Source organism: Pongo pygmaeus, chromosome 18, assembly GCF_028885625.2.
Source record: "Pongo pygmaeus isolate AG05252 chromosome 18, NHGRI_mPonPyg2-v2.0_pri, whole genome shotgun sequence".
Lineage (NCBI taxonomy): Eukaryota > Metazoa > Chordata > Mammalia > Primates > Hominidae > Pongo > Pongo pygmaeus.
This window is the reverse complement of record NC_072391.2, coordinates 23116347-23122357: the sequence shown is the minus strand read 5'-3', so window position 1 is coordinate 23122357 and position 6011 is coordinate 23116347. Positions and strand designations below refer to the sequence as shown.

At 48.7% G+C, this 6011-nt stretch overlaps 1 protein-coding gene across 1 annotated transcript in view; it reads left to right on the top strand.

Moving 5' to 3' along the window:
- The first annotated feature begins 4156 nt into the window (after positions 1 to 4156).
- The window catches only part of DNAH3 (dynein axonemal heavy chain 3), a 211951-nt gene continuing 210096 nt past the window's right edge, over positions 4157 to 6011 (top strand). Inside the window, exon 1 of the mRNA XM_054453424.2 lies at positions 4157 to 4511. The gene's annotated coding sequence lies outside the window, so the exon portion shown is untranslated. The remainder of the gene's footprint in view (positions 4512 to 6011) is intronic.

Here is a 6011-nt window from a genome sequence, read left to right as displayed (position 1 = left end):
CACAATAGCAGAAAAGAAGAGCTAATGGTGGGGATAGGACAGACAAGAATCCCTAAATTCTTAAGTTTTAGCCAATCTTGTCTGGCGTCATGCACTTTGTTCAGCTGCAAAATGCTGGGTTCCCCACCCAGGAAAAGATAGAGTGAGAGAGAGAAAGAGAGAGAGAGAGTGAGTGAGTGAGTGTGTGTGTGTGTGTGTGTGTGTGTGTGTGTGTGTGTGTGTGTGTGTGTGTGTGTGTGTGTGTGTCCTTAGATTAAAGCCCTGCAATCATCATTCCCTGAATGGAAGTTGCTTTGGAAAGCTGAGTTGGGGTTTCCACTGGGATTTTTGTTTAAGGGTGCCATCTAGGGGCGCCTCTGTGAATCTTCGAATTCCTCCCACCTCTGGCATTTTTGGCTGGGCCAGCAGAGTTTTGCTTGTCTTTGTGTGATAGCTGCTTCCTCCATCACATCATGTGTTCCTCCAGGGCTGGGAGCCTGGCATCTCTCCATAGCATCAGGACTTGGCCCTCAAGGAACATGCAGTGGTTGGGTTAAAAAAATCCACGCACAGCCTCTCCTATGCTTTCCCAATTACTTGCTGCAATGGACTGAATGTTTGTTCCTCTAAAATACTAACCCCCAATGGATGGGATTAGGCATGGGGTTTTTGGGAGGTGATTAGGTCATGAAGGCGAAGCCCTCCTAAATGGGATTAGTGCCCTTATAAAAGAGATCCCAGTGGCGTACACCTATAATCCCAGCACTTTGGGAGGCCAAGGTGGGTGGATTGCTTGAGTCCAGGAGTTCAACACCAGCCTGGGCAACATGGCGAAACCCCTTCTCTACTAAAAATACAAAAGTTAGCCGGGCATAGTGGCACATGCCTGTAGTCCCAGCTACATGGGAGGCTGAGGCAGGAGGATCTCTTGAGCCCAGGCAGTGGAGGCTGCAGTGAGCTGAGATTGCACCACTGCACTCTAGCCTGGGCAACAAAGTGAGACCCTGGCTCATTAAAATAAAATAAAATAAAATAATAAAATAAAATAAAATAATAAAATAAAATAAAATATAAAATATAAAAATAAAATAGATCCCAGAGAGCTCTCTTACCCTCTTTCCACCATGTAAGGATACAATGAGAAGTTGGCAGCCTGCAACATGGAAGGGGGCCTTCACTGGAACCAGACCACCCTGGCAGCCTGATCGTGAACTTCCAGCCTTCAGAGCAGTGAGAAATAAATGTCTCTTGTTTATAAGCCACCCAGACTTTGGTACTTTGCTATAGTAGCCTCCAAGGATTGAAACTGTTGCTCTGCTTAAACAACTATTTTAGGCCTCAGGAATGAGCTGCCAGGAACACCAGCCTCTGAATAAGAAATGTGTGAAAATTTTTTAGCAACAGATTAAGACCCTATACTGTTGATATCAAGAGGTGGGGACAACTTGGAACCTTGCTGACCTCTCCTCCCCATGTTGGCAGATTTGGCAAATAAAAACACACGACACTCAATTAAATCTGAATTTCAGGTAAATAACGGGTAACTTTTTAGTACAAGTACAGCCCATGTATTGAATGGGACATGCTTATACTAAAACTTTTTTTTTTGAGACAGAGTCTGTCTCTGTCTCCCAGGCTGGAGTGCAGTGGCGCTATCTCGGCTTACTGCAACCTCCACCTCCTGGGTTCAAATGATTCTCCTGCCTCAGCCTCCTGAGTAGCTGGGATTACTGGCACGCGCTGCCACTCCCAGCTAATTTTTGTATTTTTAGTAGAGACAGGGTTTCACCATGTTGGTCAGGCTGGTCTCAAACTCCTGACCTTGTGATCCGCTTGCCTTGGCCTTCCAAAGTGTTGGGATTACAGGCATGAGCCACCGCTCCCGGCCCTAAAACATTCTTTTACCTGAAAAATTGTTTGACTGAGATTCTAATTTAACTGGGCACCTTGTGGCCTGAATCCCAGCACTTTGGGAGGCGGAGGTGGGCAGATCACTTGAGGTCAGGGGTTTGAGACCAGGCTGGCCAACATGGCAAAACCCCATCTCTACTAAAAATACAAAAATAAGCCGGATGTGTTGGCACATGCCTGTAATCCCAGCTACTGGGGAGGCTGAGGCAAGAGAATCACTTGAACCCAGGAGGTGGAGGTTACAGTGAGCCGAGATCATACCACTGTACTCCAGCCTAGGCAACAGAGCAAGATTCCATCTCAAAACAAAACAAAACAAAACAAAGAAAGAAAGAAAAAGAAGAAGATTGAGAAACTTGAAGCCTATACCCTTTCTTAAGAATTATCCAACACAAAGTTGTCAGACAACAAATTGTGGTACAGGTGAGGTGGCCTGGGGGAAGTCACTTTCATTCTCTTTGGCAGATACTTTATGTATTTTTCATTTTTCCTCAGATTACATGTAGGTTTTTGGTTGAAGCCATGGAACAGATTTCATAACCAGGTTCAAACTTTCCTGCTGACTTAGCTGTGTGACTATGGGCGGGTTAGTTTAATGTATCATTTTCCTCAATCATAAAACTTGTGATAATACTGATATTTATATTCTAGGTTGTTGAGAAGATTCAAAGACATGATGTCTACTAAGTGCTTAGCAGCAGTCCCAGGGCATAGTATATGCTCAATAAGTGAAAGCCATTAGTATTGTTTTGATAGTTTTAAACACTAGTAGACTTAAAGCACACTAAATTTCAAATGGTAGCATGCCTCCTACTCACACACAGGCCATAGGGTCCATTAGCTCCACATCAGGCCCATTCTAATTTTTTTTTTTTTGAGACAGAGTCTCGCTGTGTCACCCAGGCTGGAGTGCAATGGTGTGATCTCAGTTCACTGCAACCTCCACCTCCTGTATTCATGCAGTTCTCCTGCCTCAGCATCCCAAGAAGCTGGGATTACCAGTGCCTGCCACCATGTCGGGCTAATTTTTTGTATTTTTAGTAGAGACGGGGTTTCACTATGTTGGCCAGGTTGGTCTTGAACTCCTGACCTCAGGCAATCCACTCTCCTTGGCCTCCCAAGGTGCTGGGATTATAGGCATGGGCCACCGCGCCAGGCCCAATTCTAATTTTTCACTTCATTGGATTACAGTTGCTGTTTTTGGTGGGACATGAGGTTTCACACCCAGTGTAGGAGACCTGATAATCTTCCCATTTCTGTCTAAACCAGAGTCTCCAGCCCTCCCACTGTCTCATTTATTCCAAATGTTATTTGAAACCGTATGTATACTTTACGATAAAGAGCACAAATATAAGAGATGGAGAAGCTCAGAGTTATTTTGAAAGGATGGAAAGCCCAACTTTGAGGAAAAGGAGTGGAAAAAGTGGGAATATGGAAGTACTTGGTGCTATTGTGTCTGGAATTGGTGGGTTCTTGGTCTCACTGACTTCAAGAATGAAGCCACGGACCCTCACGGTGAGCGTTACAGCTCTTAAGGTGGCGCGTCTGGAGTTTGTTCCTTCTGATGTTTGGATGTGTTGGGAGTTTCTTCCTTCTGATGGGTTCGTGATCTCGCTGACTTCAAGAATGAAGCCACAGACCCTCGCGGTGAGTGTTACAGCTCTTATAAGGTGGCGCGTCTGGAGTTTGTTCCTTCTGATGTTAGGATGTGTTCCGAGTTTCTTTCTTCTGGTGGGTTCGTGGTCTCGCTGGCCCAGGAGTGAAGCTGCAAACCTTCACGGTGAATGTTACAGCTCTTAAGGCAGCGTGGACCCAAAGAGTGAGCAGCAGCAAGATTTATTGCAAAGAGTGGAAGAACAAAGCTTCCACAGTGTGGAAGGGGACCCAAGCCAGTTGCCACTGCTGGCTCGAGCAGCCTGCTTTTATTCTCTTATCTGGCCCCACCCACATCCTGCTGATTGGTAGAGCCCAGTGGTCTGTTTTGACAGGGTGCTGATTGGTGCGTTTACAATCCCTGAGCTAGACACAAAGTCTCTCCACGTCCCCACCAGATTAGCTAGATACAGAGTGTGGACATAAAGGTTCTCCAAGGCCCCACCAGAATAGCTAGATACAGAGTGTCGACTGGTGCATTCACAGACCCTGAGCTAGACACAGGGTGCTGATTGGTGTGTTTACAAACCTTGAGCTAGATACAGACTGCCGATTGGTGTATTTACAATCTCTGAGCTAGACATAAAGGTTCTCCAAGGTCCCACCAGAGCAGCTAGATACAGAGTGTCGATTGGTGCATTCACAAACCCTGAGCTAGACACAGGGTGCTGATTGGTGTATTTACAATCCCTGAGCTAGACATAAAGGTTCTCCACGTCCCCATCAGACTCAGGAGCCCAGCTGGCTTCACCCAGTGGGTCCTGCTGGTGGAGCTGCCTGCCAGACCCGCGCCGTGCGCCCGCACTCCTCAGCCCTCGGGTGTTCGATGGGACTGGGCGCCTAGAGCAGGGGGTGCCGCTGGTCGGGGAGGCTCGGGCGGCACAGGAGCCCACGGAGGGGGTGAGAGGCTCAGGCATGGCGGGCTGCAGGTCCCGAGCCCTGCCCCGCGGGAAGGCAGCTAAGGCCAGGTGAGAACTCGAGCGCAGCGCCGGTGGGCTGGCACTGCTGGGGGACCCAGTACACCCTCCGCAGCCGCTGGCCCGGGTGCTAAGCCCCTCATTGCCCGGGGCCGTCAGGGCCGGCCGGCTGCTCCGAGTGGGGGGCTCGCCAAGTCCACGCCCACCCGGAACTCCAGCTGGCCCGCAAGCGCCGCGCGCAGCCCCGGTTCCCGCTCGCGTCTCTCCCTCCACACCTCCCTGCAAGCTGAGGGAGCCGGCTCCGGCCTTGGCCAGCCCAGAAAGGCTCCCACAGTGCAGCGGTGGGCTGAAGGGCTCCTCAAGTGCCGCCAAAGTGGGAGCCCAGGCAGAGGAGGCGCCGAGAACGAGCGAGGGCTCTGAGGACTGCCAGCACACTGTCACCTCTCACTATGCAATGCTCTTCATAGGAACTCGGGAATGTTTGTGTTCTGGACAGGTAGTTTATGGAAAGAGCAGTGGACTCGGGGTCATCAGGACGGGTTCCAATTGTATCAGTGCTACTTATGAGTCAAGTCGACTTAGAAAAGTTATGTATCTCTCAGTTTTTTTGTTTGTGTTTTCTTTTCTTTTTTTTTTTTGAGATGGAGTTCGTTCTTGTTGCCCAGGCTGGGGTGCAGTGGCATGATCTGTGCTCACTGCAACCTCCCTCCCAGGTTCAAGTGATTCTCCTGCCTCAGTCCCCCAAGTAGCTGGGATTACAGGCGACTACCACCATGCCCGGCTAATTTTGTATTTTTAGTAGAGATGGGGTTTCGCTATGTTGGCCAGGCTGGTCTCGAACTCCTGACCTCAAGTGATCCACCCACCTCAGCCTTCCAGAGTGCTGGGATTACAGGCATGAGCCACCATACCCGGCCCATATCTCTCAGTTTTGATTCCTTACCTTAAAATGGGAATGTCGTGGTGTTTGGGGGAAAATTGAATGAAAAAAAAAAAGATATGCAAGCATGGCACCCCCAAAAAACTCATTAAGTCTAACTTGGGTTTGAGAGAACTTCACAGTGACCATGGAACGTGTGCTTTTAATATTTGGGCAGCAGCTAATATTGTTACTTTTGAGTATGTGCACATGTATTTCTGTGTTTATCGTAATATTGATGTTAGCCACAACATTTATAGAGCATCGACTGTGTCAGGTGATCAAACTATCCCAGTTTGCCCAGGACTGAGATTGCTCCCAGGATGCAGGACTTAGTGTTAAAATGGGGAAAAACTGGGCTGGGCGGAGTGGCTCACACCTGTAATCCCAGCACTTTGGGAGGCTCAGGTGGGCGGATCACGAGGTCAGGAGATTGAGACCATCCTGGCTAACACAGTGAAACCCTGTCTCTACTAAAAATACAACAAATTAGCTGCGCATACTGGTGGGAGGCTGAGGCAGGAGAATGGTGTGAACCCGGGAGGCAGAGCTTGCAGTGAGCCGAGATCACGCCACTGCACTCCAGCCTGGGTGACAGAGCGAGACTCCGTCTCAAAAAAAAAAAAAAAAAA